This window comes from Myxocyprinus asiaticus, chromosome 12 (assembly GCF_019703515.2).
Source record: "Myxocyprinus asiaticus isolate MX2 ecotype Aquarium Trade chromosome 12, UBuf_Myxa_2, whole genome shotgun sequence".
NCBI lineage: Eukaryota > Metazoa > Chordata > Actinopteri > Cypriniformes > Catostomidae > Myxocyprinus > Myxocyprinus asiaticus.
In genome coordinates, this window is record NC_059355.1 from 24,572,051 (window position 1) to 24,586,218 (window position 14,168).

Consider the following 14,168-nt stretch of genomic DNA (forward strand, 5'->3'; position numbering starts at 1 on the left):
CTGAACCTCAATTGTTTGAGACTGCAACGTTTTAAAAAATAGGAATGATCCCAGGCTACTATATTTTGAAAAACGTACATTACAGTATGTTAAGACTTACAGTATTCCTGATATGTCTATAATCCATGGGGTAAATATCTTTTGTAATGATAACTGCATACAGTATATAAAGTATGTACTGAACTTGGAGCATTGTGCCTGTTTTTTTGTTATTAACATTTTTATTGATTCATAAATTAACACAAAAAATACAACAACATATATATATTGAATCAAACACTTTAAACATTAAACCCCACTATATCCCCTCCCCCTACCAAACTCCCACCCACCCTGACCACCCCACGAACACCCCTGTGGTCAATAGAATATAGACACACACACAAAAAAACACAAAACTAAAACAATAACAAAAAATAAAATAAAATACAATAATCAAGATTCCCCCAAAAATGCTAAGTAGTTGCCCCTTTTCTTATTGTAAGAATCCCTAACCCCCATCCTTATGCTCAACCCCTCCTCGAAGGCAGCCACCCTCCCCATCTCTGCGCACCACTCCGGGAACGAGGTTGCACCATCTGACTTCCAACTCCTCAAAATAACCTGCCTACCAATCATCACACTGGTCAAAACCCAGTCCTTCATGTACTTATCCTCCAAATCCATGAACTCCCTATCTCCCAAAATACAGAGTCTGGGGCAGAACGAGACCTGAGTGCCCAACACATCACACACAAAACTTTGCACCTTCAGCCAAAATTCTTGGATCTTACGACACCCCCAAAAACATGGATGGTGTCTCCATCTCCTTGGAGACATGGAGACATGGATAAAAAAAAACATGGATGGTGTCCTTAAGACCAAGCCTATACAATCTAGAGGGGGTCCAATAAGATCAATGCAAAATCTTAAATTGCATAAGGCGAACCCCTGCATCTCTAGTTGCAGACTTGATGTTTTTTAGAATCCTAGCCCACACTCCCTCCTCCAATAACAAATTTAAATCTTCCTCCCATAATCTTTTGAGAGAATTTAAAGCTCTGTCCCCCAGACTGTGAATTAACAGGGAGTAATACACTGATGCCTCAAGACCCTTCCCAAAAGCAGTAATCACCACTCCCAGAGTATCTGCCATTCTAGGGGGGTGTATGCTACTCCCAAAAACAGAGCAGAGCAGGTGGCACAGCTGTAAATACTTATAAAATTGAGATCTGGGGATCCCAAAATGTTTAATCAAATTTTCAAAAGATCTCAATACTCCACTCTCATATAGGTCACCAAGTGTATTAACCCCCCTCACAATCCAATCTGACCAACAGAAAGGGGACTTATTAATACATATTTTAGGGTTCAACAATATGCTCGAGGCTACGTATGAATAAATATCAGAATTAAACACTCTGGACACTTTTGAGCGTATCGAGTGCAAATGCAAAATAACGGGGTGCGACTTAACCTCTCCGGCTAGTTTAATCGAAAGGCTTTGCAGTGGCGAGATAGGGGCAAGAACTTCCTTTTCAGTACAAAACCAGGGAGGGGCTCTCTCAGGTGGAAGCGACCAATGAGCCAAATGTCTAAAACCGAATGCATAATAACACAAAATTTTGGGTAGGCCTAACCCACCTTTGTCAATCGGCCTATGTAACTTATTGAAATTTCAAATGAAGGACTTCGCTATGCTATCAAATTGCTTGAAATAAGAGAGGTGGACATCTACAGGGAGAGACTGTAGCAGGTAGTTGAATTTTGGAATACAATTCATTTTAATAACATTAACCTTCCAAATCATCGACAAGTTTAATGAAGCCCACCTGTCTACATCATTCGAAAACCTTTTTATTAAGGGATCAAGATTAACTCTGACTAAATCAGACAAATTTGCTGGGAATAAAATTCCCAAATACTTAATTCCCTGTTTGGGCCACTGGGAGGCACCCGGCTGGAAGGCCTTTACTGGACAGTACGCTGTCAAAGCCAAAGCTTCGGATTTAGGCCAACTGACTTTGTATCTTGAGAATTTGGAAAAGGAGTTAATAATCCTGTGGAGGCAAGGCATAGATCTAGTAGAGTCGGAGACGAATAATAAAATATAATCTGCATTAAGCAGACGATTATGCGCCACACCTCCCGCTGTCACCCCTGGAAAATCATCCTCCTTTCTTATCGCAGCTGCTAATTGTTCCAGGGCAAAACAGAACAATAATGGGGAGAGAGGGCAACCCTGCCAGGTGCCCCTATCCAGAGTAAAATAATCTGAAATTGACCCGTTTGTTTGCACCGCTGCTACAGGGTGTCTATAAAGTAACATAATCCAACCAATAAATGTACTACCGAACCCATACATTTCCAAAATCTTAAAAAGATAATCCCATTCTACCATATCAAACGCCTTTTCGGCATCAAGTGAGATGGCAGCGACCGGAGAATGTTCATTCGCTACTGACCACATGATATTGATGAGACGCCTAATGTTATCAGAAGAGCTATGGCCTTGAATAAACCCCACCTGATCTATATGTATAAGTGATGTCATAACTTTACTTAATCGATTAGCCAGAATTTTGAACAAAATTTTTTACATCTAACTGGATCAGGGAAATTGGGCGGTAACTTTAACACTCGCTTGGATCTTTGTCCTTTTTAAGAATCAGACTGATCCGGGCTTGTGTCATGGTTGGAGGATGCTTTCCGTTCTTTAATGATTCCGTATAAACTTCTAACAAAAGTGGGGCCAGTTCTGTAGCATAAGATTAGAAAAACTCCCCTGGAGCCTTGCCTGTAGGCAAGCCACGCCCACAGAGGGTACTGAGGACCAGTTGGTCTCCATATAAACATTGATTTCAGTCTTTAACATTTGTTGGAAATCAGGATTTTGCAAAAGGGACACATTAAGGCACCAACTATATGATTTATTTTTCTCTGTATATGGCAACACCTCTAAACTCACCAGGGCATGATCTGAGACTAAGATATTTCCAATTGAGCAATCAACAACAGATGAAATGAGGGATTTGGATATCAAAAAAAAAAAAAAAAATCTAATCTAGAATAAATCTTATGGACTGATGAAAAAAATGTATAGTCCCTACCAGATGGGTTCAAAAGTCTCCAAATATTCGGAAGACCAAGATTTTTACACATCCTGTGAAGCGTCAGTGTTGCTCTAGGGGGTTTACACACTTTTGCTTCACTGTGATCAAGGACTGAGTCCATCAAAAGATGAAAGTCTCCTCCCAATATTTTATCATGAGGGGTGCCAGCGACTCGCAGCATCCCTTCAAGATCTATAAAAAAGCCCTGATCATCAGCGTTAGGTGCGTAAATATTAGCCAAAATCAAATTTTGCCCTTGAATTTCAGCTAAAACAATAATGACTCTCCCTAATTTATCTTTAGTCTGTTTGAGACATTTCAATTGTAGATGTTTATTAATCAATATAATGACTCCCTTGCTCTTACTTGAGCTAGCACTAAAAAAAACATGTCCACCCCATATCTTCCCAATTTTTTCAGCTTCCTGCGGGGAGATATGTGTTTCTTGAAGAAACACTATATAATTTTTCTTACTTTTAAGAAAAGTAATAACCTTCCTTCTTTTTATGGGGTGCCCCAATCCATTTACATTCCATGTGGAGAGAGATAGTACACTTATATTAACATTTGACATTTTGATTTAGTAGAAAAAATAAATTGTGTCAAAAACAAAATTATACAGACCACATTCCCCATTAGTGAAACAATCAAACCCTGAACTTCCCCCTGAACAAAACAAACAGAACAAAGAAAAACGTGCGCATTAACCCCGCACACGAAAGCGCCAACCGGCGACAATCCCTTTAAACTCAAAAGGTCCATGAACACCCACGACCATGGATTGCTCAATTTTGCCTCACAAATTTGTGAGTAAATAAATAATTTAAACAAATTCCAGCTGAAAACCGTTCAGATTCCTCAGACAGACAAACAAATGTTCAGTGAGCCAGCTGTTATGAGTTCAGCAGATGACGTAATCATTCCAATGTCCCGTAAAAATGCTCAACAAAACAAACTACAGTTAGCAGGAGGAATAAGCACGAAGAACAAACAGATTAATCCACAGCTGTTCCAAAGGAGTGTTATTCAATAGAACAAGCTCCAGCCGATAGGAAGAACCAATATTAAAAGAAACAAAACCGGCATCCTGGTTCCCCGGATGGTCAAGTCAATTCACTCGGAGGCCGCATAAAAGTATATACCATGACTTACACAATCCGTCAATGTTATAAAAGACATCCTTTGTGTGAGCATGTAGATATTTTGCAGTCATCCATAGTGTCCACTCTCAAACTGGCTGGGAACTTCAACGCAAATGTAATTTTCCATCAATGCAAAAGTAATTTTCCATCAATGCAAAAGTTTCCTTAAGGAAAAGTGTTATTCACAAAACAGGCTCCAGCCGCTCGGCGGAGCCAACGCAGTTTACTCACCCATCGATTCAATAAAAGACATTGCCTGATTGGGACATGTAAATACTTTGCGACTGTCCTTCATTTCTATTCTCAGTTTGGCCGGAAACATCAGAGCAAAAGTGATCTTTCACTGATGTAAGAGTTTCTTACATTCCTTGAACCGATCGCGTTTCTCTCTTGTCGAACTCGCAAAGTCTGGGAACAAGAAAATATTATGGGTCTTCCAAGAAAGCTTCCCTTTGCTCCTCGCCTGGCGCAACACAAGATCTTTATCGGATGATCTCAAAAATCTGGCCAGAATCGATCGGGGGCCTGTCTCCCTCAGCAAATCTGTGAGCTGGGACTCTGTGAGCTCACTCGATTTCCAGCTTGTGGCCTGTTATGTCGAGCAGACTCGGGAAAAGCTCATCTAGGAATTTCACCATATCTCTGCCCTCCTCATGCTCAGGAATTCTAACAATTCGAACGTTATTCCTGTGGCTTCTATTCTCAAGATCTTCAAGCTTTTCAAGGAGATGTTCCAAATCAACTTTGGTCGCGGGTGGATTAGCGGTTAATTCCCTCTCCGAAGATTCGAGAAATATTCGTCTCTCAACATCAGTCATTCTTGTAACTATCTCAGAGAATTTTATTTCCATCGCCGTAATCGATTGACGTATTACAGCGAGATCCTCCAAGTCAGCAAGAACCTTCGTCAACATCACTGACATGTTGGACAACTGACGCTGGACCTCTTCTCCCGCCGCGCCATCCAAATCGAGTCCCCGATCTGTAGACCTGTTGGGGCTTTCATCCTGAACACATAAGTGTCTTTTAATGTCTCCAGAGCCTGAGGATTTTGACTTCTTTGCCATGTTTTGCCTCAAAGAGCAAATGTGTAACTGGGTGTATCAAATTTCACCAGATTATAACATGAAAATAATTACAAATTTAGCAAAGTGCGCAGAGCTCATCGCTCACACGTCTGCTTCTTGCATGGCATCACGTGACCTCCAGAGCATTGTGCTTGTTGACTCTTCTGCTACATTTACACTGAGATGTTCATGGTTGTTGTAGCTACCTCAAGTGTCCAATTGCAGAGCGCTTGTAAGCAGCTTCTAATAGCCAATCCAGACCCAGGAGGCTGGAGTTGTTGGAATATGGTTGGAAAAGCAAAAAAGCAGTCTAAAGTTCCGAGCGCACACAGAGGGCATACGAGGAGAAAGAATGAGTGAGATCTTGCACATGCAAAAAAATTTATTAATCTAAAAAAAGATGTTCAAGCGTGGACAAAATAACATTTGTGCACTCAAAATAACATCTTGTGCTTTTCGAGTAATGAGTAAAGTAACACAATATTTTTTTTTATACCATAATATCTGAGTTATTTTTAAAAATAAGTAATGCGTTGCTTTTGTACACCTTTCGCCGTGTTGTGATAAATCAGGAGTAAAACTGTGCAAACTTCAAGGAAGGGCACGATGGGCATTGTATATCTAGAGAGTGGGAGGCTTACTAGAGATTTTCAGTGAATGAATGTTACATTTATATAGCGCTTTTCTGGCACTACACTCAAAGCACTTCACACAGTGAACAGGGGACTCTCCTCAACAACCACAAGTGTGCAGCTTCCACCTGGATGATGTGACAGCAGCCATAGTGCACCAAAACACTCAGCACACACCAGCTATTGGTGGAGAGCAGAGAGTAGAGTTATAGAGCCAATTAATGGATGGGGATAATTAGGAGGCCATGATTGATAGAAGCCAATGGGGGGAATTTGGCCAGGACATCAGGGTTACACCCCTACTCTTTACAAGAAGTGCCCTGGGATTTTTAATGACCATAGAGAGTCAGAACCTCAGTTTAACGTCTCATCTGAAGGACAGTGTCTTTTTACAGTACAGTGTCTCCATCACTGTACTGGGGCATTTGGACCCATACAGACTGCCAGGTGAGCACCCCCTGCTGGCCTCTCTAATACCTCTTCCAGCAGCAACCTTAGTTTTCCCCAGGAGGTCTCCCATCCAGGTACCAACCAGGCTCAAGCCTGCTTAGCTTCAGTGGGCAAACAGTCTTGAGCAACAGGGTGATATGGCTGCTGCAATAAAGTCTTAGTATGTGTGTGCATGATAGGTATTGTAGTTCTAGAGAGTATGAGCCAAGCTTATCAGCGATGGGCAGAGCACAATAAGTCTTCTTTTAGCCCACCCTGAGATTTATGTTTAAAAATGGCAAAATATTGCTGGTAAAGGAATGTAAATCTGAACGCTTCAGTGGAATCTAGTTGTATTCATCAGCGGTGGATTTTTTTGTGCACTGGAGCTTAAATAAGCAGCCGTCATAAACTTTGCCATTGTCATGACAATCACAGTGAGAGTTAAGAAATGTGTTCTCATAAGGCAACATTTTGTCAAAAATGTAACATTCGGGTAAGTGATACTTTGATTCTCACGATTGATTCATGTAGGCTGCATTTAAAAGTGTGTAAACACACATTTTCGTGGTATAATATAGCACAGGCATAAGCCGGAGAAGTCTTCCCGACATGATTATACAGATACATACAATGTGGAATGATCGCTGACTGTTTGTGCATCCAAATTGCTTTGTTTTAAAGCTGCCCATTACTACTTCGCTAGGATCAGTTTGGATCTGAACAGCTCTGTGTTAAAGCATTTAACATTCAACATTCGGTTGAGTGAAATGCAATTGATTCATGTGTAAATACACACTGCATTAAAAAAAAAAATCAGTAAACGCGTTTAAGCAGAGGGATTATAAGACTAGTATTCTACTGGCCACAGCATGATATACAGGGTGAAATACTCGCTCAATTCACTGACTTGTGCAGCCAAACTGCTCCGTGTTACAGCTCCCCTTAGCTGGGAGAATGGGATGAGCTCTGACTCTGGATCAGCAGCTGTGAGCAACATACTACATGGTTTGTGTACGCAGACAAAATGTCTTAATTTCTTAAAATATTAGACATTTTTGTTCTAGAATAAACAAGAAATTTGATTTGTGAAATAAAGATTTGAAGACATTTTGGTAGCATTAAAAACGATTCCATTCAAGTTGTATCAACATGCACATTTGCAGTTGTATGCAATCAACCAGTGCCGTCTGTACGCACCGTGGATCAGTTCAAAAAATGCATGCACTGAGATGACAAGTGAAAAATATTCATTTATTCATCAGACTTATTCCTTGAACATGTTAGGTTGGCATTCCCCACTGAATTTTATCCTGACTTCTGAAAAACTTCAAGTTGACCCTGGCATTGTCAATGGGCAACCGCATATGATGACATATATGATGCAGGTTTAAGTGTTGGACTTTGCTGCTTTAGGTAAGGCAGTGGTTATTCGTCATTATTTATGTTGGCTGCCATGTCGATGGAAAAATAAATCATGCATATGCCAGTTATTGAGTCTTTATTATATATATGACGTGAAGACCTACTGATTGTAGACTTTCTAAATATCTGTTTGTTTAGTACACTATATTGCCAAAAGTATTCACTCATCTGCCTTTAGACGCATATGAACTTAAGTGACATCCCATTCTTAATCCATAGGGTTTAATATGACGTCGGCCCACCCTTTGCAGCTATAACAGCTTCAACTCTTCTGGGAAGGCTTTCTACAAGGTTTAGGAGTGTGTTTATGGGAATTTTTGACCATTCTTCCAGAAGCACATTTGTGAGGTCAGACACTGATGTTGGACGAGAAGGCCTGGCTCGCAGTCTTCGCACTAATTCATCCCAAAGGTGCTCTATCGGGTTGAGGTCAGGACTCTGTGCAGGCCAGTCAAGTTCTTCCACACCAAACTCGCTCATCCATGTCTTTATGGACCTTGCTTTGTGCACTGGTGTGCAGTCATGTTGGAACAGGAAGGAGCCATCCCCAAACTGTTCCCACAAAGTTGGGAGCATGGAATTGTCCAAAATCTCTTGGTATGCTGAAGCATTCAGAGTTCCTTTCACTGGAACTAAGGGGCCAAGCCCAGCTCCTGAAAAACAACCCCACACCATAATCCCCCCTCCACCAAACTTCACAGTTGGCACAATGCAGTCAGACAAGTACCGTTCTCCTGGCAACCGCCAAACCCAGACTCGTCCATCAGATTGTCACTCCAGAGAACGCGTCTCCACTGCTCTAGAGTCCAGTGGCGGCGTGCTTTACACCACTGCATCCGACGCTTTGCATTGCACTTGGTGATGTATGGCTTGGATGCAGCTGCTCGGCCATGGAAACCCATTCCATGAAGCTCTCTATGCACTGTTCTTGAGCTAATCTGAAGGCCACATGAACTTTGGAGGTCTGTAGCGATTGACTCTGCAGAAAGTTGGCGACCTCTGCGCACTATGCGCCTCAGCATTCGCTGACCCTGCTCTGTCATTTTACGTGGCCTACCACTTCGTGGCTGAGTTGCTGTCATTCCCAATCGCTTCCACTTTGTTATAATACCACTGACAGTTGACTGTGGAATATTTAGTAGCGAGGAAATTTCACGACTGGACTTGTTGCACAGGTGTCATCCTATCACAGTACCACGCTGGAATTCACTGAGCTCCTGAGAGCGGCCCATTCTTTCACAAATGTTTGTAGAAGCAGTCTGCATGCCAAGGTGCTTCATTTTATACACCTGTGGCCATGGAAGTGATTGGAACACCTGAATTCAATTATTTGGATGGGTGAGAGAATACTTTTGGCAATATAGTGTATGTTGATTTGACATGAGTATTGTACAGTAGCTAGCATGACCTGTAATGTCTCTACATATCTCTTGTATTTGTATTGAATGCACAGTAGAAGAGAGAGTGATGGTGAGAAAAAAGTAATGCAAAAGTAACGCAAAAGTAATGTAATGCTTTACTTTCAATAAAAAGTAACTTTTTAATTAATTTAGTTACTTTTTTAAGGTGTAATGCAATATTCTAACGAGTTACTTTTTTTTTATTTTTTCTGCCCTTTTCTCCCCAATTTGGAATGCCCAGTTCCCAATGTGCTCTAAGTCCTTGTGGTGGCATAGTGACGTGCCTCAATCTGGATGGCAGAGGACGAATCTCAGTTGCCTCTGCATCTGAGACTGTCAGTCCGCGCATCTTATCACATGGCTTGTTGAGCGCTTTACCGCAGAGATGTAGTGCGTGTGGAGGCTTCAGGCTATTCTCAGTAGCATCCGTGCACAACTCACCACGCGCCCCACCGAGAGCGAGAACCACACATTATAGCAACCACGAGAAGGTTACCCCATGTGACTCTACCCTCCCTAGCAACTGGGCCAATTTGGTTGCTTAGGAGACCTGGCTGGAGTCACTCAGCACGCCCTAGATTCGAACTCATGACTCAGGGGTGGTAGAGAGTGTCAATACTCGCTGAGCTACCCAGGCCCCCTCTAACGAGTTACTTTTAAAAGTAACGCAACACTGCTCAAAATATCATCTTGCGTGCACAGATCATTTTTATGTTCTCAAAATATCATTTTGCACACTCAAAATAAAATTTAACGTATGCAGACTTTTGGCACATATATAACTCTATAATGCTGCACTGTAAAATAATTGTTGAGCAAACTTGTTTTGAGCTGACCCACGGTGCGTACAGATGGCACTAGTTGATCACATACAACTGCAAACGTGCATGTTGATACAACTTGAATGGAATCATTTTTAATGCTACCAAAATGTCTTCAAAACTTTATTTTACAAATCAGATTACTTGTTTATTATAGAACAAAAATGTCTAATATTTAAGAAATTAAGACGTTTTGTCTGCGTACACAAACCATGTAGTTTGTTGCTTGCAGCTGCTGATCCAGAGTCAGAGCTCATCCCATTCTCCCAGTTACGGGGAGCTGTAACACGGAGCAGTTTGGCTGCATAAGTCAGTGAATTAAGCGAGTATTTCACCCTGTATATCATGCCGTGGCCAGTGGAATACTAGTCTTATAATCCCTCTGCTTTACTGATTTTTTTTTAATGCAGTGTGTATTTACACATGAATCAATTGCATTTCACTCAGCCGAATGTTGAATGTTAAATGCTTTAACACAGAGCTGTTCGGATGCAAACCGATCCTAGAGAAGTAGTTACGGGCAGCTTTAAAACAAAGCAATTCGGATGCACAAACAGTCAGTGATCATCATCAAGGCAACATGATGCAGTAAGAGTTCTTTCAACAACTGTCTTAATAATTGTTCTCAGTAACATTGCTTTGTTTAGTCAATGTGAATTTGTTTGTTCTCCAAATGCAAAAATTCTTGTTGAGACAAATAATAATTTCTTGATCAGCCAATTATCAATTCGTAATACAAGAACTTTCATTTTGTCACCATTCCAACTACTTTTATATTAAGTTACCTGCAATCTTTGCCTCTGAATAGATTTATGTCTTGCAAGGCAGTACAATACATGCAATTGACATACAGTAAAGACACACAATAGACCTGAACCTTTATCACACAAACCTCAAAAATGGTGACAATCAAGAAACCTCATTAAGTTAAAAGTGGAGCTCCTAACATCACCACACAACAACTGACTAACAGTGGCAACAAAAAACAACAATAGCAGCATAAATAAAGTCAGCAAAAACCTCATATTTTATTCATGTTGCAATGCATGCTGGGAACTTGCAAATCAGCAACATTGTTCAATATGAAATTGTTCATTTAGACAACTGTGTTAGGCTAGTTGAGACAACATTTTTGGGAATATTATTGGTCTAACATGCATTTTTATGTAGATGCAACATAATTCACATTTCGTATTACCTGTGACTTAAAAACCCCTATAGGCTGGATAAAATGCAGTTTCATTTTTTACAGTGCTTATATATGGAATGGACAGGAGTAACATCTAATTTAGTGTCAGGTGGCCGCCATTGTCTTCACTGCACAGCATCTGTAATGTTTTAGATGCACATTTCTTGAACTGTGAGTCACACAGAAATGGATCTCTGTGTCTTTATTGAGTTGCCATGGAGACTTTGATATTTATGAGTTATCAGGAATGGATTATGTAGTTTGATGTAGCTCGGTCATACAGTATGTGGCCAGAGTGAGATAAAAATCGATCAAGAGGAATTGGAGGGTATAAAACAAACACAAAGATAACAGAATGAAAGGCAATAGAAAACAAACAATAGAAAATTAAGTCCCAGATGAAGTCAACAACCAGCTGATGACCTGGCTATGTGTATAGCTAGATCAGTGTATTGCTTTGTGTTCGATATGGGTGAAACCCAAGCAGCCACTGCCATGGTATGTTCTGGATGCACCATGGATGGTCTGTGTCCCTTCCCTCTTTTGTACATCGACAGACCAAACAATTGCTTCGAACCACACACAAATACTATATATCATCATTACAGCATTCAGAGGGACTGATGTGCAGGTCTGTTTTTCATTATTACAATGTCACATTGAGACTAGCAGCATCGATGTTCAGTCCTTTAACGTGTAACATATTCGACATCTTTTAACTTTAAATCAAATGCATCAAAACCTCTGTTATCTTCTCCAAAATATGCTTATGAATGGTTACAACATGCATTTGATTGTTTAATCCTTAATAATTCTAATATATACACTATATTGCCAAAAGTATTCGCTCACCCATCCAAATAATTGAATTCAGGTGTTCCAATCACTTCCATGGCCACAGGTGTATAAAATGAAGCACCTAGGCATGCAGACTGCTTCTACAAACATTTGTGAAAGAATGGGCCGCTCTCAGGAGCTCAGTGAATTCCAGCGTGGTACTGTGATAGGATGTCACCTGTGCAACAAGTCCAGTCGTGAAATTTCCTCGCTACTAAATATTCCACAGTCAACTGTCAGTGGTATTATAACAAAGTGGAAGCGATTGGGAATGACAGCAACTCAGCCACGAAGTGGTAGGCCACGTAAAATGACAGAGCGGGGTCAGCGGATGCTGAGGCGCATAGTGCGCAGAGGTCGCCAACTTTCTGCAGAGTCAATCGCTACAGACCTCCAAAGTTCATGTGGCCTTCAGATTAGCTCAAGAACAGTGCGTAGAGAGCTTCATGGAATGGGTTTCCATGGCCGAGCAGCTGCATCCAAGCCATACATCACCAAGTGCAATGCAAAGCGTCGGATGCAGTGGTGTAAAGCACGCCGCCACTGGACTCTAGAGCAGTGGAGACGTGTTCTCTGGAGTGACGAATCACGCTTCTCCATCTGGCAATCTGATGGACAAGTCTGGGTTTGGCGGTTGCCAGGAGAACGGTACTTGTCTGACTGCATTGCGCCAACTGTGAAGTTTGGTGGAGGGGGGATTATGGTGTGGGGTTGTTTTTCAGGAGCTGGGCTTGGCCCCTTAGTTCCAGTGAAAGGAACTCTGAATGCTTCAGCATACCAAGAGATTTTGGACAATTCCATGCTCCCAACTTTGTGGGAACAGTTTGGGGATGGCCCCTTCCTGTTCCAACATGACTGCGCACCAGTGCACAAAGCAAGGTCCATAAAGACACGGATGAGCGAGTTTGGTGTGGAAGAACTTGACTGGCCTGCACAGAGTCCTGACCTCAACCCGATAGAGCACCTTTGGGATGAATTAGAGCGAAGACTGCGAGCCAGGCCTTCTCGTCCAACATCAGTGTCTGACCTCACAAATGCGCTTCTGGAAGAATGGTCAAAAATTCTCATAAACACACTCCTAAATCTTGTGGAAAGCCTTCCCAGAAGAGTTGAAGCTGTTATAGCTGCAAAGGGTGGGCCAACGTCATATTAAACCCTATGGATTAAGAATGGGATGTCACTTAAATTCATATGCGTCTAAAGGCAGATGAGCAAATACTTTTGGCAATATAGTGTATATATATATATATATATATATATATATATATATATATATATATATATATATATATATATATATATATATATTCTTGAATAGTTGACATTTCCTGAATTATAGTTTATTGTATTTAAATATTATTTTTTAATTATTCGAAAGGACTGTTAAAAGATTAGGCTACCCAACAAACCTCTTTTTATACAATTCTGATAAAAAAATTAAATTAATGGTCTTACATAATCATGATTAAATAATGAGATAAGTTTCTTGTTCAGTTCCTTTTAGTCTCTAATTCACTTCCTCAATTCAAACAAAGAAAATGCAAACATAGGCTGAGTCAGAATTCAGAGGTGGATTAATGTCAGAGGGAAATGTCTCCTTTGTGAATGTGTTACATGGGTTTACTGGATTTGTGGGGAGAGCACAGTCCAATTTGCTCTAATAGTTTGTGAACTGAGAATAATCCCGAAAGCTGATTTTCCTTGACAGATAGCTCAGCGGAAAGGCCAAAAAGAGGTCAAATATGATTTACAGCTCTTTGCAATTCTGTTCACTCTTTTTGTGGAAAAAAGTAAAGTAAAGGAAATGAAGTACTATTAGCGTAAACACTGTAAACGCTGTTAAATGCTTGTTTCTAATTGGTTGACAGACGTTGATTAATTAGATATACCTGCATGGGTATGAAGTATTTATAGTTCCAAGTGCATTCAATTAAAATAATTAAATGATCCGTTGTCAATTATTTTGCCAAGTTACTGTTACTATTACTATGCCAAATTTCCTGAAAATTGTGGTTATAGTTGAACATTTTGACCTTAATAAAAGTAAAGTAAAACTAAGTATAAACTGTGTTGATGGGACATTTAACTTTTCAATTCCTTAATTTTAGACTAGTTGTGTAAATGTGTATTTTAA